General features: G+C 39.0%; 1 long non-coding RNA gene across 2 annotated transcripts in view; it reads left to right on the top strand.

Annotated features, from left to right (window-relative positions):
- Positions 1 to 24,043, top strand: part of LOC123645206 — a 72,902-nt gene extending 48,859 nt beyond the window's left edge. The window contains exon 6 of one of the 2 annotated variants that reach the window (XR_006737440.1): positions 23,103 to 24,043. This is a non-coding gene — a long non-coding RNA (uncharacterized LOC123645206). Of the gene's footprint in view, positions 1 to 4,027; positions 4,235 to 23,102 lie in introns of those variants that run through there. The other variant, XR_006737439.1, reaches the window with a different exon arrangement.
- Positions 24,044 to 25,003: the final 960 nt, after the last annotated feature.

Below are 25,003 nucleotides of genomic sequence, written 5' to 3'. Positions count from 1 at the left end.
GATTCCCTTCCCTTTCCCCTTCACCAAGGTGATTCACGAGTTCTGTCAGTGCTAACTGCTTGTCACTGCCTGACTCTGCTTCTTTCTCTCTATCTCTACATTCACACACTTAATTCGGTTTCTAATTTTTTTTTTTTGCGTGGACTATTGTAACAGCATGCAGTATTATTTCCTTACCAATCTATTCTCCATCCTGCTGCCAGAGTGATATCTTAGACATTAAAATGCTTATAGGATTATGTCATTTCTCTGTAAAAAGTCCTTACTGCAAGCATTCTACAACTTCCTCAGAGACAAAATCCAAACTTATTACCATAGTACACAAAGAAGATCTTTGCTAACATGGCCTGGGCCCAATTCTACAATACCATTTCTTGCTGCAAACCTTGCTCTCTAGTCACACGGAAGTATATTTGCTGAGCACATCATGATACCTCAGTACCTCTGGACATGCAATTCTCTTTGCCCAGAATCCCCGGACATCCTTCTTTTATTCACTTGAGCAATCTCCCTTCGCCCACTCAGCTTGACTCAGATAGATGTTGCCTTTTCTGTGCAGCTTCTCTTCTTTGATGGCTACTAGTGGACTCTTTCCAGAACACCCTGAATTCACCTCCACGGCACATGGTGCAGCTCTGTTTACCTGCCTCAGGTAAACCACACAGTACCTGTGTGGGAGAGGTGTGCCGGATGGGAGGTGTTGAAGGATGTTCACCATGTGTCCAGCACTGTGTTTTGTTCCATGCAAGACATGAAGGAACTAAGGGCAATTATCATGAGCTGTCATCTTAGTGGGTTGCCAACAAGGAGATTGCTCTCTATCATCCCATTACTTATTTGGAACCAATTGTTAAATTGCCCTATTCTTCACTTTTCCAGCCTGATGTTTCTTAAAAGTTTTCCAGCTTTTAAAGTAATCCCTAATAGTCAGCCGTGTCAGTTCTTAGAATTCTGACATACAAACATATGCCTTTTAATACTTTATCCTGTGTCATTTATTTTTCTCAAAGGTACCTGAGAAAAGTACAAGAAAAATTTAAGTTAATTTTATCCTAATTTTTGGAGTAGAGGGGAACTACATAATGCCAATTAACCTAGCAAAAAGCAAAGCAAATGAAAAAAGGCATGCAAAAACCCAGTTGTTCGTGTATTGAATATTACAAAGATATAATACCTGGACATTTAACTGAAATTTTCACTTTTCAGAAACATTTTTGATTTTGAGCAGACACAATCCCTCTTTTTCTCCTGTAGAAGTAAACAAAACACCAGCTACACTTCTGACTTTAATCAGAAGAATATAAATAGAAATACATATAAAATACAAATTCAATAAAAATATAAATTCAGCTCTGTACTTTTTCCTGAGCATGTGCTCATTAGCTTTCAAATATATAAAGTGTTCTTGTAGAGTGAAATGAAAAATGAGAACTTTGAAAATTGTTATTGAATGTGGGTACATTATGTATGTATTGAAGCGGAAGAGTAGTTTAAGAAACAGTGTCTAGTTATGCCAGGAAGGAAGTGTGGTGGGGGGTAAGTATCCTGCATCTGTGGTTGCTGTGAACATGGCCAAGGGCTTTCAGGGTCCCCTGTGTCATAGGATGCTGCTCACCAGAGACACAGGAGGAGGACTTGGGCCAGCCTTTGTTTCTCCTCATGTGCCAAGCTCATGAAGTGGATTGTGCCTTCAACACATAGGATTGGTTGTTCTTGATTTCATCATGATGATCAGAGGGTTTTTATGTAGTTTATATACTTTTATGCAGTTTTACTCAAACGCTAAAAAAAGAATATTAAACAGCTATAGATACTGTTACCCAGATGTTAAGAGTTCAAAGCAAGTAACAATATGATTGGCCAAAGGCAACTGAGCCACCTATCAGACCAAACACACAGCCTGATGAGATGCAGATCAAAAACTGAAAGGCTTAACTGAGGGTGGTTTCAGCTGGCTGAGATAAGCGCCCAACTGTGTTTTCCACCAAAGTGTAGTTTCTTCTATTGCTTTTTGATAGTATAAAAGCAGTGCATACTCATAGGAGAGAAAAATTAGAATATATAAAGAGCAAAACTAAGAACACCAAAAAATGAATTTTCCCCTTTATGATCCCATTGTATGTATGTTTGCAAGTTTATAAAATGGCTTGCTATTCCATGTATGTTTTGTAATTGGCCTTTTCCTCTTACCATATCAAATATATCCATATCACTAGACCTATTTAGGTTTATGTGCTTCAATAAGAAACTACTGCCTGTTGAGAAGGCATATTAAATGCTACAAATCAGCTCACACACCATCTCTTTAAAAAGCTTCAAACATAGACAACTGAGGATACATTAAGTTAGCATGAATCTTTGTTTTAAACATTTGGGTGATGTGCCTTGTAAATAAATCAGCTCAGAGCTGAAGAGTGATGATTAAAAAATTTGGAAGGTGAGGTGAATATTTTAAAAGGATTTGGTATAAGAGGATGAGACTGGGCTTTGAAGACAAATGAATGTTTGAATCCCAGCTTTCTGGATGGGGCTGGGCTTAATGCCCCAAGCCCCAGACTGTGTGTAGGTGAGAATACCTAGCACTGCGGTTGGCATGTTGTGGCCTGGGAAGAGTCGGCACCCATTTAAATTAGCTGGAATAAGCAGAGACTCAGGACACGAGAATGCAAAGGCAGTGTGAGGGGGAGGGGGCAAGAATATGATGAAAATACTAAAATGACTGTGTCTCAGAGATAGAGAGAACTTGATGGTGGAACAAGAAGAGAAAAAAAAAAAAAACACCAAGTGTTACACTACAGCAGAACCCCTCAAAGACAAAGATGATGATGATGATGATGATGGTAACAGCCAATGGATAGCATTTACAATAATAAAGGTAACATCAGATGACTCTTACATAACATTTCCCATGTGTCAAACAAGAGTCTCTAAGGCACTTTGCATATATTCACCATTTAATCTTTACAACACCCTATCTGACCTAGCTCCTATGGCTATTATAAAGATTAAATGAATTAGTATTCATAAAGTCTTTAAAATAGTGCTGTATCAGTGTTTGTTAATAAAATCTCCTTTTACTGAGGCACAGAGAGGTTAAGCACCTTACCTGAGGCCACACAGTTGGACAATGACAGACATGGGGTTAGAACCTGTAGATATGTCAGGCTATTACTAGAAAAGGAATCAGATCTCCTTAAAGAACTAGTGTGACCAAGATCTCTGGACTAAGACTCAGAGTTAAGCACCTCCCTTTCTTGTCCTTTTTTCCCAGTTCTTTTTCCTGTTTCCTTGCTTCTGCCCCTCAACTATTTGCCACCCCACCACCCTCTCCCACTGTAACAATACTGGTAATGGCAATAATGCTGTTAGCTCATATTAACTCAGCTCTTACTACATGCCAGGCATATTGATTCATTATCGCATTTGATCCCCACGTCAGCCTTGTGAAGGAAGAACCACTTTCTAAACCTACTTGATATGTGAATAAGTCCAGGTTCAGAGAAGGAAAATCACTTGGTTGGTAAGTGGAAAGACTGGAATTGGAACCCAGCTCTATCTGGCTTAAATCCAGTGCCACACTTCTCAGCCCCCATGTACTGGCACCAACTTTATTAAGCATTAGGTTTTCCAGAGTCACCTGATTCTTGGAAGATGTGTGGGTAGATATGCACAGGCTTCTCCCAGTGAGATGCTCTAGCAAGTTTTGCATATGGAATTCTCGCCATTTAGAATGTGATTTTCAGCCATGAAGATTATGAAAGGCACCAAATGAGATCCCAGGATTTGTTGCCAAGGCCAGCACCTGTTTATTGAGTATCTACATATGCAAGGGCCATTTGTGATAGCTGCAGAGAGAAATGCAGAGGCATAGAGAATGTGATTCTGCTCCCAAGAGACTTATCATTTGAAAGAGAAGATGAGATTGACTCTCATCAGAAGAACTTAAGGAATACTTGACAGAGTGTGGGGGAGCGTCTGTGGGGATAGTGCCTGAGTACCTGCCCCTGACTCTTTTCTCCCTTTCCAGTCCCTTCAAGCCATGGAGTATCATGGACATCATTGGGACAGTGAGTTGGATGCTGAGGGTTCCCTGAGACTTATGATGGTTGAGCTAGAGCTGAAGGAGCAGAGAAAGAGAAGTTCAGCCTCTTCTCAAGGCCTAAGAGAAGACAGCAGATTTTTGTCTGCAGAAGAAGACCTTTCATATATCTTCATCATGATGTGGTCCATGGAAGGCCCATCTGCTTCTCCTGACCATGGTGTCCCTGAGGAGGGAGGCAGGAACAAGCAGATGAGCTTCTGCATCTGTCCAGCCAGTCTTTTCAGTGCCTCAGCAGATACTAACAGGTAACCTCTATGCTTTCTACCAGTTTTGACGCTCCTCTCACCCCAAACCAAACATTTGATCTGTACAAACTAATAGAATATGACCTTCAAGGAAAACCACAGCTCTTCAAATGGGGATCAGGAACTAGGGGAAAGACATCCAAATGGCTAGGACAAATGGCTCATTGCTGAGGTCAACCTAAGGAAGAGGTGGAGAGATGAACATGAAAATAATGAGAATCCTCAAAGACATGGCACTGGAACACCGTGAAGAGCTTACAGACCTACAGCCATGATTTCTGAACTAAAATAGCCATTAAATGAGTCATAAAAGCATGATTGTTGCTAGCAATTGAATTAGGGATGCAAAAGATTAAATAAGAGGAAGCACAACATGCCACAAAGAAGACATGAATGAAAAGATAGATGACTTAGAGCACAGACCTACGAAATTTAACATGCAAATAATGAGCCACCCAGAAGAAAAAAGGAAAAGATGGAGAAGTGTTTATCACTCCCAAAATGAAAGAACATTTCACTGAGCTAAAGGAAGATATTAATTTTCTGATTACAATGGCTGAGTCCAAGTAAGAATTAATTAAGACAAAACAAAACAGATCCAAACAAAAACATGTAACTAGACATACCCTCATTAAATTCCTGAATATTTAGCATAGTGGACACTATGGAGTTCCACCTGGCTTCCCCTTCCAGGACTGGGGCACTGTAGTCCCTTACCTGCTGTTGTCCATATCCAATGACTGGTTAATGTGGAGATGCGAAGGACTCATCTCCTTGTTCCCATTTGAAAACTCAAACTCAGCTCCCGTAAGATCAGCTGAGTCCTGTTAAGGCTGCACTGCAACTCAACTTTTCCCTTTACCCAATCCTGCTTCTTCATCTGTTATAAGCAAAGTTCCCAAGAGCACGTCTGAGTAAAATTCCTGCTCACAAATCCCCATCTCAGGGAAACTGACCCATGATACTAAATACTAAACAAAGCAAAACAAATGAAACAAAAAATCCAAACACTGAAAACAAAAACAAACAAACAAACAAAACACTCTTCTCAAGTCAAGTCTCCCAAACCCATGAAATTTTCTAATAGAGCAATCAGGTTAACTAAAAATAAAGGAAAATTTGACTAGCATTATGCTTGTCCGCACTACTGAAAGCTCAAAGATGGTAAAATTATGTGTATTGAGAAAAGTCTACTGAAAGCTAGAGATCGTGAAATCAAATCTATTGTAAGAAAAGTTCTGAAGTCAAAGAAGCATATAATCAGGAAAATATTATTTATTTGGTTCAAAAGAAAATTATATGGGAACAATGACGGCTCAGAGTGTATATTACTCACATAGTCTTTCTGATGGAAACACTACAAAAATCCTCTCACCAAATGACAACTGAATATAATGGAAATTTCAAGACCAAAAGGAGCAAAAACAATGGATCATGATCATGATATAATTGGGAATTTGTAACAATTTGAAGAATATGGATTATTGGAATAGAAAGGCTGAGATGTTGGGAAAAACTCTGGAGCTAAGAGGTGTGAGTGCATATGATGTGTGATAGCAGAGTCCGGAAGTGACTATCACAGTGGGAGGGAAATCATTATTCAATAATGATAGACTAAAAGGGAGTAAAACTTAACTTCAATAGTTATGGAAGGAAGGTAACCTATAGCACATCTGACAAACAAAAATACCTCCCAAATTACCAGGGGAAATAAAAAAATGAAGAGGAACTTAACTAAGCCAGCAAAAAATAGGAAAACAGGTAAATAAGAAACAATAGCAAAATGTAAAAAAAAAAAAAGAAATTAAATATAAGATAGAAGAATTAAGTAGATCATTTATAACAAGAAATATGAATGGATATAATTCCCTACCAAATGTTTGATTAGGTTAAAAAATAAAGTCTAGCTATGTGCAACTTAAAAAGAGTTATGTCCATGGCAAAGTAAAATATTGTAAATTAGGGGTTGGGCAAAGATATTCCAGACAACTGTAAATGATACAGTTGTCTGGAATAAAACTGTACAAAAACTGTACAAAAAATACAAAACAAAACAAAACAAAAACCCAAAGTATCAGATCAACCAGAATGCAAGTCTGAATTCATAAAAAACTTTCAAGAGAGATTCTATGTAATGATAGAAGGCATAGCATAGTCCACTAAGTAATTGTGATAACCACAAAATATCAAATAACATGGCAGACAAATACATAAAGTAAAATTGCTAGAATTGTGATAAAAGAATACAAGTGTAGTGGGAATATTTAATAAGCCACTTTCAGAATCTTATAGATTAAGAAAACAGTGAGTAAGGATATAGTGGATTTCAATAAGATAGTTATAACCTGGAAAGCATGCACTCACACACACAAATACATACTAATGGATATGTGTATATATCTACGTACCCTACAAGGACTTGAAATTCTTATCTTGTGTCCATGAAACATTTGTAAAAGAACTTGGCCACACAAAAAAACTAAATAAATTTTAAAATGTACAGTTTTTATAGGTTACATTTCTGATCACAACCCAATAAAACTATAATAGATATAAGCATATATACTCGACAATAAATTCTTAAAATTAAGACACACTCTTTTAAATAATCCTTAGATCAAAGAAGAAAACCAAGTTAAAGTTACAAGCTATCTAGAGTAATAAAAACACTTCATACTATAGAAGACATTCAAACAAACTTTGTACTCAGACAAAAATTATATCCTTAAATTGTCTTTATTGTTAAAAAAATAAGAGTTGCAAATAAAATTTAAAACACTCAACTTAAAATCACAAGTAACAAAATAAAACAGGAATGTGGAAGGAAGGAATTAAGATAAAAGCCAAAACTAACAAAATAGAAAACATAAAAAGTGATAAGTAAAATCATAATTAAATTCTTTGAAAATATTGATGAACTATATAGAACCCTGTCAAGCCTGGTGTGTGTGTGTGTGTGTGTGTGTGTGTGTGTGTGTGTGTGTGTGTGTGTGACAGAGAGAGAGAGAGAGAGAGAGAGAGAGAGAGCACTCTACACCACAGCTATGGGGAAGATGATAAAAGTTGCTGGTAGATATTATATACAACTCCACAGAAATACATTTAAAAACCTAGGGGCAATGGATGATTTCCTAGTAAAAATACAAACTCTGAAAATTACCTTAAGAATACAGAGGTAGGAAATATGAATAGACCAATTATTACTGAACAGAATGCAAAGTGAATGATCTGTCATTTAAAAAGGCACCAGACCTAGATGGTTTTACGATGGCATTACAGTCTTTTAAAAAAATAAATTGCAGTGTTATATAAAATACATTTGACCATGAAAAGGAATTGTTCTGTGATGATAACATCTAAAGACAGTATGAAATTTGAAGACCAATTTCAATAAAAAAATCATGAACAGAATATTAGCAAATTAATTCCACCAGTGTATCAAAAATATGAGATACCACTTCTAGATAGGTTCTGTTACCAGAACACAAAAATGTATCTTAATCATTATAATTTTATGTAAATTGTGGAAAGTTTTCCAATTAGTTATAATGGGTGTGATGGCGTTAATGAATTCATAAACCCTGTTTCTGCATAGCCTAGCGATTGCAGGAGTAAGGTAAGGGTGGAGGGTGGACATTGGGGAAAAAGACAGAGTCACTTAGCTTTAGGCAAATGCATTCGTCATTTGTGCTTATTTATTTAATTTGTAGGATGTAAGCTGAAGAGAGGAGTGAAAAATAAGAAATGAACCTGTGATTAATACCTACCATGTTCCAAACCCTTGACTAGGGTGCTTTGCATACAATGCCATTTAAAGGTTTAATCAGGTCTGGGTTAATATGCTGAGCACACACTGATATCAATAGAATGCCCTCTAGAAACATCCATTGATTAAGGAACAAAAGCCAACATATCATTTCAAAAGAAATTAGGTAGGGACAGCTCACACCTGTAATTCCTAGCACTCTGGGAGGCCTAACCAGGAGGATCACTTGAGGCCAAGAGTTCAAGACCCCCCTGAGCAAGAATGAGATGCTGTCTCTACAAAAAATAAAAAAATTAGCCAGGCGTGGTGGCTCACACCTATAGTTCCAGCTACTCAGGGGGCCGGAGGATTACTTGAGCCCATGAGTTTGAGGTTGTAGTGAGCTATGATGACACCACTGCACCCTATCCAGGGTGACAGAGCAAGACTTCGTCTCAAAAAAAAAAAAAAAGAAGTTAAGTAGGGAAGTAGCTTATTCATAGAACATTATTATTGGAACTGGCTGCAAATAAACACTTAATATTTTCTTGACAGATACCATTCATGAGACAAAAGATACAGCAATTTTAACTGATACATGAGTTCATAGATCTTGACATTGCTTTATAAGTTAGTTCGAACGCTATGGCTGGTTGTAACCACAGAGTCATAGATACTTACGCTGCAAAGACATCTGCACTCACTTGATTTTCTCAGGCTGCCTTAATAGGGTGTCTGCTGGTTGGACCATCTCTGAATGGAGAATCTTACAACCTCGCAATGCCAGGGCAGACGCTTTCTTTTCTATCCAGCTTAGCTCTATCTGGAATTCCTTGGGCTCCTGGGGAGGGGGGTGGTTTCCAAGCGAAGGGAGGAGACTTTTAGACATATGTTTGTTGTGAAGCAGTTTTCCATCCCTCTTTGAGGACACTTCCTGCTTCATGTGTCTCTGGCATAGCCCAGAAGTTCCTTTCAAGGATTCCTCCTTCTGTTTGCCTGGGGAAGGAAGATTCCTTGGTACAGTCATGGGGCCTTGAAAGCCTGGTGCCTTCCTATGGGAGAAGAGAAATTTTTCTCATACGCAGAAAGGCAACAGAGCAGAGAGCTCTGGCTAAAAGACGCTGCTAAGGAAATTTAAACAAATTAAACCATGGACACCTGAGATGCAAGGCCTTTTTTTACTTAACAAGTTGGAGTAATAACTACTAGGTCAGTGACTGCAAGTCTACCCTATAAAGGAAGACTACAAGACTTAAACAGAGCTTTGCCTCACAACAATTGTGTCAGCAGCCAGTGGTGAGACCTATTCTGCCTTTCTGCTTCATCACTTAAAGCGACAGTATCCGGCTTTCCACTCTGCATCTATCATAAAGACACATTGATTTCCTCTCTGGAGAAACACATATTTCTTTTCTCCTGCTAAAAAAGATAAATCTGACAGATTTTAATCAAATATAGTTGTTCAAAACTATAGAAATACATACAGTGCCACATATGAAAACAAAAATACAACAGCTCCTAAAGGAGCAGGAGTTTTGTGGCCAAGTTTATTTGTAGAAAACTCTTGTATTAAGACACACATATATATCTGCATTGCACACACGCACATGTATACGCACACATTCACGTGGCAGTTGGGTATTTTAGTATTTTTTAAAATATGGCATTTGTAGTGACATCAGCAAATGTTGGTCTTAATTAAAATCTCCACTAAAATGATAATTCTCTAGACACTTTGTTTAACCTAAGATTCTGTAACATTGGGTCTTAGTCTTTAAAACAAAATAAAGTCTTTCCCCAGATGAAATTTGGCTTTTAGAGGAAACACCATTTGAGATATGATAGAGGAAAATGAGGAATTTTTATGACCCTTACCCAACAGAACCTTGTAACTGTATTTGTTCAGTACTTGGCTATGATTTGGGCAAGTATGTTATGGAGGATTTGCATTATTTCATATAGTGATTCTGAGTAGCTCTTGTTATTCTTTGAAATGTATCTAAGGAGACTCAAGATGTTATATATACTAAATATATATAACATATATACACTAAATATATATAACACACACATATATATATATATATATATATTTTCTCCTGAATTTAGGTAGACATTTAAATTGATTTTTCTTAAGATGATATTAAAAAGTCTACGGGAGAGGGACTTAAACTCAACAAAGTTTGATGCGTTTTACATCTCATTCACTGATGGATTTGATTCCTGTGCTTATACATTGTGCATGAGCTGATTTTTTTAAAGACAATTTTCAAAATATTTGAGGCTTTTGCAGTTTTGTCTTTCCTGCTAAGTAGAGATATGACTGCATTTTCATTAGAACAGAGAGGCAGGGTGTCTCTTATTCACACCTAGTGACAATTTCCTGCCCCGATATCTTGGCATAATATATCTTATTTCAGCTAATTTTCAGAGTTAAAAATAAAAAAGATTCCCCATCATGAATGGAAGTATAGAGATACAGTTTTAATTGATCATCAGTCCAATCCTGTCTTAAGTAGTCCATCATTTCAATAAAGCTTTTTTAAATTTTGTCATCATAATTTTGAAAATGATTCAAGAATCATATATTGGAAAGAAGAGTATTGAAAGGAAAGTTATTTTAATAATCCCACATAGTGATTTATAGTGTATATACATCTATAATTCCTTTCGATGAGCAATATTTCCCTTCTTCAAAGTGAGGTTTAATAAACTTCCTTTTAGTGCACTTCCACTGTCATTTCTAATTCCCTAAAAATCACAAATATTATTATCTGTGTGATAATGTGCCCTAAAGTGTCCTGCAATGCATTATCGAGTTAATTTTGACAACCACTTTGGTTTGAGAAGGATCTCACAACTGTGATATTTGTCCTTGGTGTGCCATTTTGAGATATTTTACCCTGAAAAGCACAGGGTGATATGGGAAAGACAGAAGATTAAAGAGTGGCCAGATCAGAAGTTACCTTGTAAGAATAATATTAGAAGAGTTAGCATTTAAATTGTAAGAGGAATAAATTAACTTCCTAAAGTAAAAAGTAAGAAAAAGAAGCCAATAATAATGGATGAACTTATTCACTTGGATATCATGGTGTCCTCATTAAGCCTCAGCCAAGAAATGAGTGGTTAAAAATTTGTCCCAATTTCCATCTGGTACTGGTGTCATTTGAAAATTTAACCCAAAATGAAAGGCCATCTCGACAGAGGAAATATGTGCTTCTCTCCTGAGAGAATATTTGTGATGCCCCAAACTACAGCCGCTAGGAGATATGAAGGCAAGCACAAAATATTACCTGGATTGTGATTTATACATGCTGAACAGACAATAAACTCACTGCACTCCTTTGCCCCCACAGAAAGTGCTCGCAGCTAGCTATAACTCCAGTACAGTACTTCGAAGCAATATTTTCCAAAGTTACCAAGTTTTTTCTTATTTACAAAAGAAGCAATTCATTTTGTAGGACATTTCAAACTGGCAAATGGCCAACAACAATTTTGACCAAAGCTGGGTGCAAAAGGTATTGCAAAACACAAAGCAAAAGGATATTTAGAAAGATGGAAACAGATTCATCCTTCCATATGGCTTTTTAAAGCCATTTACAATTATGCACCATTTACGGTAGTTTCTATAAAATTTTCTCCATTGAGAAGGCAGAAACTGAATATGTTTGTGAATGCGTTACAAAAGAAAGAGAGGGACTCAGAATGACAATGGAATTTAGCTGATTGTTTCAGAATCTGCAGCGTGATAATGACACTGTTAACCAGAAGAATGGAGAGTGTGATCTCATTTGCTTTTCCAGAAAGGGATTTCAAGAACTTAACCGAAAATTAAAGTTGCTAGTGAAAGTGTGAAGAGTAAACAATAGCAGTCCTAACACAGTTATGCATCTGATTGAAACAGGTACGGTACGTCAGAAGTCTGAGAATCAGTGTTTTGTTCATCTGCCTGCTATGCCTGCAAATGTACTTCAAGAGAAAGGAGAACGTGTGGGCTTTCTCGAGACTTATTTAGATAACTTTACACAATATGCAATTTAGACCATGTGCCACGCCACCAAGTCATGTCCTTGACCTCTTATGACTAAACTGTAAGGAGATTTATAGCCATTTGTGGTCTAAATGGGATTCTTGGAGATTTCATAGTTCATTCCATATTTGCCAAGGAAAGACTTTCTTACACAATTTCAGCTAAATGACAAGACATTTTATTTGTCAAATTATTTACGGATACTCACTAACAATCCCATTCCTCCATCACCACCACCACTTGACAAGTCCCAATCTTCTGTTTTAAAGAAAATGTAATTTTCATAACCTTTTTGGGGCTGGCTTTCCATGTGTTTTGAAAATAATTCTTGGAACTCTCTCAGAATTCTGTGTAGCTCCCTAAAATTGAGAAGTCGACCCATGGCATTTCCTTAAGAGCACACTCACTTTGGACACAGAAAGACCTGGGGTTGCCTGTCAGCTTGACCAGCTGCCATGTTTGACCTCAGACACTTTTAAGCCTTAGCTTTCTCATCTGGAAAATGGAAAGAGCAATGCCCGCCTCACAGAGATGACATGCACCGATGAAGGGGAGCGCTAGCATAGAAAAGCTTGCTAAATAGTATTGAGCTAAAGACGGAACGGGAAGGAAGGCAGGAGAAAATGACTCCACCTGTGGCTTTTAGACTTTCCTTGGTGTTATTCCTATCCTTTCATTTCTGCTAATTTCGTCAACAGTGCTACAGATGTGAACATTTGCCAGATTCTTGTGATTGTTTCTCATTTTGTTTTACTGACATACTCCATGCTCATCTCATTATAGCCCATTTAAATTTAGAACCTCAGAACTTCAAGAAATTAATTCTGCTCTGAAACAGAGTGACTTCTCCTACAGAGGAAGCCACTACTCTTGGGTGTTCCATTTAGTAGAATACTACTTTGATACAGCAAAGGGTGCCCCCAAGGCTAGAATTAGTGAATCCTCTGTCCAAAGCATCCAGCCTTCCCCAGGATTAGTCACTTGGCCGTCTCACTGTGTAGCTAGTAATTCAGAGATAATCATGTTACCGAGACGCCATTTAATCTGTATTTGGCATATCTCAAGTTTTCATCTTCATTAATAGAGCCATCAAAGTTTCCCTGGGCCTGACCGGTATTGGTCACACCAGTGATTCACCCGGAGGGAGGGTGTGCGGTTCGCATGGAGAGACTGTGCTGGCCAGATGGCAGCTGTTAATCTGCTTGCATCAGGGGTGTGAGGGGGACTCAGCTCGCCTGGCCCCTAGCCAGTGGGGCTCTCCCTCATCTCTGATGATACGATGGCCTTGTGGCAGGGTCTGTTCTCTTCTTCCAGCAGGCCTAAAGCCACTTGGGGGAATGGATGCCCGATGAAGGGAAGAAACACTTTCTCTGGACTTCTTACAAGAAAGATTACTCACTGAGTCCTCACTGCCTGTGGCCTAGGCCACTGAATCATAAGATCCCTGCGGAAAGCAGTGTGGTACAGCGGAACGATAGGAACCTGAGAGTCAGAGAAACTTGGCTTTGAATCCTGACTCCACCACTTAACTAGCCATGTGAGGTCAGGCACGTCACTTAACCTCTTTGAGCCTCAGATTCTCCCATTCACATGACACGAACCTGATATTGTCACCATGGTGGGGGCTTCATAGAATCCTCAAGACAGGCAAGCCAGATGGAGACCAGTCCATGAGTCCCATGACCTGGCTGTCCCCCTCCTGGGAGCAGAGCCCATCACAGTGTTGGCTGTGGCCGTGAGGGTGGTGGTGACTGCAGTGTTCAGGTGTCCACCCTGGGGGGATGGATAATGAGACGTCAGGGAGGCTGACCCTGTGCAATGTCGTGCGACAGTTTGAAGCAGTGTAGACCAAACTTGAACACTGCACTGGGTGCAAAAAAGCAGAATAAAGTCTGTGGGCACCATTTATTTAAATGAAAACATACGTATGAAAGGTACATATACACACAAAACAGGGAAATTCTGTGTCTTATGAGAATACATACAAATTCAAGGATATCAAGCACAGTAGTGCTTATGGGTTGAGGGAGGGAAATGGAAGGGGAGAAGTGGATAAAATGTAATAAACAAATGAGTAAAAGGCTTAGTTCTGACTTATAATGATATCAAAAGTGTGCTGTGAGATGAGGAGTATGACTTAATGTTCTGCCCCTGGGTCTAAAAGAAAAAGCACTGTTCAAGAAAAAAGTCATTGACGGGGGAGAATATAATTCACAATAATGCTGTGGGGACTTCAGAGTTCAGGCACCTGTGTGGCTGTGGAACGGCTCTCCACTGGGTCTCTCTCTCTCTCTCTCTCTCTCTCTGCCTCATGGGTTTTAGGAAAAATGTGAGGCTGGAATGAAACATAATGGCCCAAATACTCATTGCCTCTTATCTGAACTCTCAATCTCTCAGAATCTAGTTGCCTGAAGTCACTTCCCTAATTTTACCCAATTCTCAGTTCAAACCCTATTTTTGTGCCTTGGTCACTGCAGAGCTTTCAGAAGGTGTGGTGCTCATTCTTGTTAGACCAGTTGAGAACTTCCTGAATCCCCAGCCCTTTGGCCCTGCACAGAAGTGTAGCTGCTATTCCAATCAATGGGACCTTTGTGTGCAGTAGGACAGAAGGATGTTACTATGTGAGAAAAGACCACAGGGAAATTCCCATCATTTTCCTAGAGTCTGAGAAAGAAATTGTAAATGTGTAATGGGGCACACTTTGGAGTACCCTTCTATTAATTTATGATTTTAACAATGAATGTGGATTTATTGAAATGATACAATTAAGTGTCACTATGGTATTGATCATAATTACAACCAAGTACAATGAAGCAGAGAAAGAAACAGTATCCCTCCTAAATGGCATCATCTGTATAAGCCTTGCCTTGTTCCAAGCTCCATGTCCATTTTCTTTAAATACAACAAATAAGGCAGGCACAAATAAAGAATATAATCTGAAGAGGAGGATGGAATGATCTATTATTTACTTACATTTTGGAAACTAAATTTTAGAGACAGCACTTGAGATAAAAATCAGCAAGATATCTCTGGGCTAAGAGAGGCTATTCTTCCATCACATTTCCATTTATCACCATCATCTTCTTCTATATATTCTTCTCCTTTTTTTCCCTTCCTTCTCCTCGTGCTTCTCAGTTGGCCAGTCAGATGCCTTATACCTTTGAAGGCAGTGATTTGTTCAGGGGTAGGTACATGATTCCAGGCTATGCCAGTCCAAAGCTTCCTGGGACATTGGTTAGAGATATAAAGAAAATAGTGATCTCATTTCTAGACTAGCCAAATATAAACCAATAGCTGCTGGTGAAGAGAGCCTGGCAAAGAAGGAATCCAATGAAGAAAAAAACAGAGCAGCACAGAGCAGGAGCATGTGAGATGGGCATGTTGACATTACTTAAGTGCCTGGATCCAGCCACGCCTGAAACCCGAGCTCTCCAGGCTCTTCACTTATTGCAACTAATCCAGTCTCCTTTTTGGTTTTAGTTGACTTTTTGTTCCTTGTAAACCAAAGATTTCTGAGTAATGCACCAAGAAGGAAGGCAAATACTGCCACATTGAGGAGCGTGTACTCATTTATCAAATATTTAATACATGCTGACTTTATAGCAGAAAGAGCCTTTACAGAGAAAATCATGTGACTCATTTGCATCATTTTCAAATAAAGAGAACAAATGTATGTGTTAGTTCAAGGATACCTGCCATATCATTGGATATCTGAATAAGTTTGTATGTGTGTGTGCTTTTACATCAATAATTAAGAAGTTACATGGCCATATGTTGGGTCATCTGGATCAGATACTATAACTAGGGAGTAATTCATGAATCCTGTGCCAGCACTTTCTTTTGTGACTACATTTGCATGAGGCATGAAGAACTACTTTAATGGTCATAAGCTGATGAGCTGTGTGACCTTAGGCAATTTATTTCTCTATGCTTCCAGTTCTTATCTATGAAGTAGAAATAATAATAGTGTCTACTTCAACGAATTTTTGTGAGCAATAAATAAGCAAATACATGCAAAGTGCTAAGAATGATGGCTGGCACATAATATAAATCACACAGTAAAAATGATAGCTATTGTTATTAATGTTGCTAATATTATCACTATCATCATCATCATAATGTAGCAAGCTTCACCAGTAGTTTGAATAACTTGCATACATGTAGTGGTTTATTTACCATTTACCAACTACTGTCATATGCATCATCCAATTTGATACAGTGAATCTACACTAGCACACAATGTACATTTCACAGTTTGGCTTCTTGCAACTTGATAAGAGCAGTTTTTTTAAAGGTTTACATAATATTTTGTAAGATCCACTGAATCTAGTATCACATCTGAGTGACTGAGAAACACATTTGTTTCTGCAGAAAAGTTTAAAAAAATTTTAAGCACAAATATGACCTGGTCCTGAATATCTTTAATCAAGATTGGAAGCTTAACTGCTTAATAAAATTTTGGGGTATAGTTCTTATACTTGTAAGCAGACCTAAACATGGGCAATGAAATGTTATTTTGACAAGAATTTCTCTCTTTATCTTTTCCTTAACACGTTACTAACATCAAAAAGAAAAGTCTGAAGCAAACTCATTTTCTTATGTCATTGGCCATTTAAAATATTTTTAAAGTTGGATCTCCTGAAAGACTTAGTGTGTTTCATGTTACCAACATAAGCAGATTGTTGAATTTGACACATCTAAAAGTTTTCTTTGTTTATGGAATTTTTTCACAAAGGCATACTTTCAAAATGCTAAAATATGCATCCATAGAGAGATCTTTTTTGCACAGGAAAATATTTTTAAATTAACAACTGGGTAGAAATCCTTGATAGTATTGTTTAAGGAGATGCTACACTTTTATTCTTAGTCAAATTTCTAGAATTTATCAAAGTTTGCTAGTAATTCTGTCTTTTAATTTTGAAGCTGGATGATATTTTATCTAATTCAGGGAAAATTCATCTATTCATCTTCTTTATTAACTGCTAAGGGAACAAGGATGATGTGAGACGAAAGATTCATACAATTTTACAAGTGTAAATTTCAATAATCTCTTGCATAGCAAAACAAAAACAAACTAAAAAGCACATAAAACAAAACTTTCTTTGGTATTTAGATTATTTCTTCATCAGAGCTCCTGCCAGAAGCTGGAAGAAATAATTTCATTCTGAATTTTTCTCCTCTGTTTAGGCTACTCTGTTACTAAGTGACTTCTGATGTTGCAACATTAAAAACAAACAAACAAACCCAAAACAACAACAACAAAAAAAAAACCACAAGAGGTGTTCCTCACTTGTATCATTGATTGACTGATGTATTCCCCACTTCTATCCTTCTGAGCAATGCTCCAAGCAAGGACAGCAAACTCTCCGACACTGGGAGTGTGCACTCATTTATCAAACATTTAGCACAAGCTTACTTAATAGCAGGAAGAGCCTTTATTCTCAAGAGTACTTAGTTCTCATTCTTATTGTGCATTACAAGGTGAATGGCAAATTCTAGACTTATATATTGACATTCATAATTATGAACACCAATAGCTGTATGAAAAGAAACCATAATTTTTAGGTTTTATGAATCCTGAATGCATTTTAAAAAACAGGGAGCCAGATTCTTCCAGTGCTTAAGCAGTTGAGTTAAATTAGTAAATTAGGTGCCCTTAGAAGCTGTGCTAAGATGTGCTGCAGAACTGTATGGTAATACGCAGAAGAGATATGTCAGTGTTGATGGCGCATTTGTAGAGAAAGGAGCCATAGCGACAGGGTTCCTTATTCAGCTTCATATCATCAATGAGCTTTTTAGGTAACTTATTGCCATGTATTTCTGAAATGATGCTCAAATTTTAAATTTAAACTTGGCAAATATTATTCATCTATTTGGGCTCTTGAGAGCCTCCCATGGACCCCAAAGGGACCTCCTGCGTATGCCCAGTCGCTTCCATTGTTCCATCGGGTCTCCGCTGGGCTCCGCGGTTCTCTGCTGCCGTTCCTGGAGGAGAGTCAGAGCTGCCGTGAGGTCTGTGGTGGAGCACGTGGGGCAGGTCCCTCAGTCTGTGTGTCACACTTCATCACTTCAGCCTGCAGGCAGCACAGTTCGGACCAGAGTCTCACAGTGGCTTTCATCCAAATAGCTCCTTTAGGTTCATGCTGCAGTGTCTCCCCGTAGAGAGCATCAGACCGGGTTTCCAACACTGCCTGGGAAATAGCATCCTCTCCCATCCATCTAGCTTCCCATGGCTTCCTGGAAGCCTGTGCTCCAAAGTCCTTTTTCAGTCCAAACTCCCAGCAACGTTGGTTCTATACTCATGTGAATAAATATTTTGGGTGGTCAAGGGACAGAGGTTTGTAGACCCACGTGTTTTAGCATGTTTCGCTGCTGTTAATTTATCTCATTTGAATGGATGGCTGAAGACTGAAAATTTGGTCTCAAAAGCCAAATAGAGCCAGAGATTTTATAAAAAACTTATGTTGCGATTTTGTGGTTATGACTGTATTGGACTCAAGAAATTTATCACCTACAGATGATGGCTTTAGATACAGAGACCATCACAGAAAGTGAATAAGAACTTAAGAAAATCTGTGAAAGATCAAAATAACAAGCTTGCCATCATGTCTCCCCTACCCCTGGGGATGGTTCAGATATTGAAGAGGCGTGTCAGTGACTTCTGCATGGTATTTGCATAGAGAGAACTTTAAAAAGGTTACATTTCTTTCCTACTTTCAGTTAAGGTTATAGGATCTCCTTGGCAATGTTGCTGGTGCTATTTTTGTAAACTCCAAATCAGTGTTCAAATGTAGTGGGATGGAAATTTTGAGCTTCAGTAACAATAAATATATTTTATGTCTCTGTAACAGTCAAGCTGCCTTATGTCTGAGAGTCAGTGAAAGTTGTTCTTTCCCTTGAACTCTGAAGCAAGAAAGAAACTTTTGTTTATAAATTTCAGAGATTTTTGTTGTTGCACTTACTGCAAAGTCAAGTGTAGATATAATCCACTTTAAGCGGTTTTGGCAAAATATCAAATAGGCTTGTTTTTTTGATAAGGGGGAAAAACCCCAAATTTTCTTGAATACAACTCCTTTACTTGTGTTGAAGATACAAGGCTTCTGTCCACCAAGCTTTTGATCTTGTGGACCGGTACTAGCAATAAGAGGCACATATGTAATCCAGGCTATCTTTCTGATCCATTTTAATAATGTCTGATTCTGAATTTATAGACTTTCACATAAAAAGACCCTATTTATATATTCTTTATTCCTCTCTTCTAAAGATGTAAAACTTTATATACTGATTTGAGTGAAATGGTCTGAGAGTATACAAAATCAATCAAATAAAGCTTATTTAATATGTGCTTTAGTGTATTCTATATTGGATTCCTTTACAAGGATATCTGATAATAGAAGAAGTGTGTATGTGTGTGTGTATATGTGTGTGTGTGTGTATGTCTGTATCTATCTTTCTATACTTTTTTTTTTTTTTTTTAACTCGCCATGCTCCTGCACTTGAAGCTTCTTGAAGGGCAGGGCCATGTGGTGACGTTCATTTTGTTAACCTCGTAACACCCAGTGGAAAGCTCTCTAGAAATAAAACATCAGTTTATAATTGTATCAACTTTGCATTCTGGAAGCTGTCTGTCAGTGACCTTCTTACGGTTCTGATGCCCATCTGGTGGGGTGGATTGAGCAAGTCTTACAACTGTTATTTCAGAAATGATGAAATTGCATCTCAGAGAGAGTGAGTGATTTATGGTACCCTCCACGTCTTTTGCCCCATCCGTTTCTCGTGGCCCACAGCTGGACACTGTATTTTGAGGGGAAGGAGCATTACCCTGTGAGCTTGGCAGGGAAAAGGGTTGCTGACAAATGGTGTGTTTGAATTCATGGAGTGAGCTAGTGACAGTTGATAGAAGCCGTCCTACAGAGACAGGACTTCTCCAGCACCAGTGGCATCTCGCCTTTAGGACCAGAGTGAATTATCAAACTGCATTCAAGACAACTGTGGGCAAACCTCAGCAAGATTGGCAGTGAGGTTTCCCAGTGGACAGCAGGGGAAATGGGTCTTCTACCCAAAGCTGGTCAGCAGGGTGCCTATCGTGTACATGGTTCTCAACTTAATCCCCTGGTTGAGCCCTTGGGTTGCTGGACCATCTTTAACTTTTACCTGGTCTTGTTCACTGCACAGAGTTGTCTCTCTGACAGGCAGGAAGTTGTATTAAGAAGGAATCACCCACAACAAGCTTGATGTACTGGGCACATGCTACCTTGTATCTTTGGGTGGCAACTTTTTATATAATAACACTTTATCTTTCAGAGTCATAGTTAGAAGCTTAACATTTAGGTAAAGTCCTGCACAGAATTCTATGATGAGCGTTGTAACAGTTTGGCTTGTCCCTTGGCATTGTGCTATGTGCTGATACATTTCCATCAAATTCAACAAGTATTTTCTTGAGCACATACTACATGCCAGGTGACTGTGCTGATGTTAGGAATATGGGAAATGAGGCATGCACAGTCCTTGCTCTCATGGAACCCGTGGGGACTGAGGACAAGAAAGGAATGCCAGCAGAATTACTGTGATGGAAGAACAATCCCATGAGATAGGAAAAGCTTTTTCAGAGCATTAAGCATTCTGGAACTTTCTAGTTATCTCAGATTGCTCAAACTTCTTCATGCCCTTACGGGTAGGCTCTGGTTTTAGTAGCTCTGAAATATTGTGAAAGTTTCATGACCTCTTGGGACCATAGTTTCATCGTCTGTGAAGCATGGAAGTTTAAACTGGATGATTTTAAAAGTCTTTGCAATCCTGAAGGATTGTTACTGTGTTATTGCTGACATTGATCAAAGGCTGAACATGTGCCAGGTACTGGACAGGGGGCTCTTATAGGCATCATTTCATTTAATAAGTGATTTTTGTGGATCTGCTGTGTAAACTTGGCTACAAGCAACTTCGGGAGGGGTGTGGCAGGTACTATGGTGAAACCTAACCATCAAAGGAGCAGATGACCTTGTCTAGGTACCTTCCTCAGTTTAGATATTTTATATCCTTTTGGGGGGCAACTTGCATCACATGTATAAACAGCTATGTTATAGTTATATAATACTTGCATGTGAACTCTTTGTTATTGTTTAAAAATGATCAAGTGGACGCCTCAAGTAATTTTTTAAAAGTCTAAAAAAATCTCTGATGACAAAAAAAAGCAGTTTTCAAAGCAAAACAGAATCCTTCCATCTGATATAGTTATTTATTTAAAGGAGGAGGTACATTTTTAATGCCCCATATCCCAGCCATCTCCATCAAGGATCTCCTTTTGCAGAGTTATTTAAGTCTTTTTGGAATTCCTTTGTGCCATTTTCAAATGTTCTTGAATTTAGTTGCTGTGTGACATTATTAGGCAGACTTGGGCTTCAGCTACCTGCCAGGGATTAGTCCACATTCCTTTCAATAACGTGAGAGCAGGAAAATGAGCAACACACTTGCAATAGGCTCAAAAACACACATTAGGAGGAAGAGAGGAGCTCTTTGATGTCCCACTGACATGGCAATTTGGTTAACTAATGATGATGATGATGGTATGGCCATGATAACGATAATGATGGAGGAGGTGATGGTGGCAGTGGTGGTGGTGATGATGGTGGCTAGTGTGTATTGACTGTCTCAGAAACTTGGAAAATTGGTGTTCATTTAATCCTCACAACCACCACCAAATGAAGTAGGTGTGAATATGCCCATTTTACAGGGATGAAATTGAGCCTCAACAGTAGTGCTCACCTTGCTCTAGATCACTCAGTCAGTCACTGGACAAGCTGAGGTTTGAACCCAGGTCAATCTAATTTCAGATCTCAGGTTTTGGTTTCTATGCAGTGCTAGTTTGAGACTTTCTTGCTAGGATGTCTTTCAAAGAGACAAAGTGAATCTGCTGTACTATCTTTAATTCTATTCATATAATGATATAATGAGTTATTACTTTAATATTATTAATCAATAAATTGGGAATTGTACCAAAGTTTCAAACAATTGGAAAAGTAAAAGGTTGCATAAGTGTCATGAACATTTAGCGGTTCATTATTTGTTCCGTGTGTGGGAAGGTAGTGTGGTGCAGAGGATAGCACCTGGGCTTGGGCTGCTCTGGGCTGCATTAGAGACCTGGCCCCACACTGCTGGCTGCGTGTTCCTGGCCTGTCACTTACCCCTCTAAGCCCTAGTTTCCTTGCCTACAAAGTGGGGCTAAAGATATCTATGTTAAAAGGATGTTAGAATGATTGGTGACCATAAGTTATGAATGTCTACAGTGCCTAGCAAGGAAAGTGCCACGTGGCTCCTGTTGGAAAATGGTAATAAAGCACTTTGGTAGTAATGATCTTCCCATTTTCCTACTTACAAACCACCTGTGCCTACCACATTTGTGGGATGAAACTCTACCCTAAAGGCCCTGCCTGGTTTGATCCCTGCCCATGTCACCAGCTGCATCTTTAGCCATTTTCCTTTTCACTGGCTTTTTCACATTCTTCACATGGGCCAGTTGCCACCTTCCCACCCCAGGGCTTTTGAACATGTCCTTTCCCTGGCTGAAAAATAATCTTTCATCCTTGTATTAACTCACGATTCTTTCTTGTCCTTGAGGTCTCAGCTTAAATGTCCCTTCCCCAGGGGAAGTCTTCCCCGAATCCCCAAAAGCATCAGGCTCCCCTTATATATTCCCAGAGCATCCTCCCATCTGGGAAACTCCTCCCAGTGGTAATTAAGTCCTTAGTTCATCATTAAGTGTTTCATGTCTGTCTCCATCGCTAGCTTGTGACCTCCAGCAGAGCAGAGGCTGCGTCCACCGCATTCAGGCTCCATCCCCAGTCCCTGGGATGCGGGGCGTGGCTACTAGTTGGTGTTTGATGAATATTCATTGATGAATGAATAAGTGAATAAATGCATTTGTGAATAAAGAGTTGCCTAATTTCAATCTCTTTATGTTTCCTAACCTGTTTTTATTAAAAGAAGACCATATGATGTGAGCCATGGAAACTTTCACCAAATTTTTTTGCCCAAACTTGTGCCTTTTTCACCTCTCCTGAGAGTGAAACTTCCTTGGGGACCATTTGTTACCTGTGCCACAGCAGCCTTGTGTACCAAATGAGCTGCATCCACTCCAACCAGAGAGCTACACCGGATGATGAAAAGATATCACCTCCCCGAAACAGATGCTTCATTTTACGATGGAAACGGAGGAGCCGAAGCTTGCAGGTGCCGGGCTGACACGCGCTCTGCGGAGAATCATTAGAGTCTCCTTAGAGAACCGGGTTTACTCTGTTTAATCAGCCCCAGGCAGGAGAAATGGCTTCATTTCAGCTCGATGAGAGCCAGATCACAAAAGGAAGATAGATGGCCAAAACGGCTCGTCACTGTAAGCATATTGTCTTAATTTGAAGGAACAGCCTGGCACCCGTGCTAATCAAGAAGGAAGTGCAATATGGCTAGCATTGAGGGACAGTCGGCTTAACTCTCAGTGTGCCCCTAAAGGAAAAGCTCTCATTTTGTTTTCTTAATTAATATTTTAAGGAAAGTGAGAACCATAAAACACATGACTCAATCACTTCAGAAGTTCCGCGGCTTCGAATTTAAGATGCTGGAGGAAGGACTTTTCATACCTGAAAAGTCTGAATCTCTCACCTAGAAAAAAAATATTGCAGCCAATGGATGAAGTGGCTTAGGAAGGGCAGGGTGATGGATTTGCTGGCTTCTGTGAACACACAGTCATGTTTGCCCGTCCACCTGGAAATGGCTACAGATAGAGACTGTGTCAGGTGTATTGTGTGGAAACTTGCTGGTCACTTGTAGGCTCTTGCTTTTGTGGGCTGAGTCCTCTGCTTCCCTTCCCTACCTTTATGGAGGTGTAATTGACAAAAAGGTCACATATACATTGTGAAATGATGAATACAATGAGGCTAATTAACATATCTATCTGGTCACTTCTTTACCTTTCTTTTTCCTTGTGGTTAGAACATTTAAGATCTACATTCTTAGAAAACTTCAAGAATATAATACAGCATTACGAACTAAGTTCCCATGCTGTACATCAGATCTCCAGAATTTATACATTGGGCGTAACTGAAACCTTGTACCCTTTGACCAATACTTCCCCTTTTCCCCCTTCCCCCAGCCCTGGCAACCACCTTTCTAGTCTCTGTTCCTCTGCCTGCTTTTGGCCCTCCAGATCTCACCTTGCTGAGGCCTGTAAAATAGATACTCAGTTCGGTTACAGTTAGCTTCTTCATTGCCCAAAAATTCCAGAAAAGGGATTTGAAGCTTGTGAGGGAGCAATCATATATATATGATTGTCTTGCCAAACCTCTCTTATTTGTAGGCAAAGCAGGTAATATGTAGTTTGAGGATGTACAAACAAGTGGATGTTTTAGAATCATTTGGTGTGTGTCACGTCCATGTTTTCATTATATCCCCTGAGCCTTGCACAAGGAGCTCTAACAGCCCTTCCACCCCAGCGACTATTTTCCAGATGTTCTGAAACAACATCAAGTGACCCAGTTTACCCCTGAGAGGTTTATAAAGGTGCATTTATGGAGAGACTGAATGAGTGAGGCTGAGACATTGGCTCAGTAGCTTAGTCCTAGGTAATCTCTCATGAGCGTGGTATAGAATCTTGCTTTTACCTAAGGCACATTGTCTAGAAAATGGTATGTGAAACACTGCAAAAGTGAAGAAGAAACTTAAGAAGCTTAACAACGGATGTAGAAATATTATCAGCAGCTATCCGGATAATAGTATCCCATCATTTCCCACCTACAGGCACAAGATTTAGGCTTGAGCAGATGAAGACAACACTGTGAAAGTGTGTGGTCTTAGGGTGTTTAAACATTGAGAAGTCAAGGGGAAGGGCTTTG

The sequence above is a fragment of the Lemur catta genome, chromosome 9 (genome assembly GCF_020740605.2).
Source record: "Lemur catta isolate mLemCat1 chromosome 9, mLemCat1.pri, whole genome shotgun sequence".
Lineage (NCBI taxonomy): Eukaryota > Metazoa > Chordata > Mammalia > Primates > Lemuridae > Lemur > Lemur catta.
The sequence above is the reverse complement of the archived record's forward strand: the minus strand, read 5'-3'. Positions and strand labels throughout refer to the sequence as shown.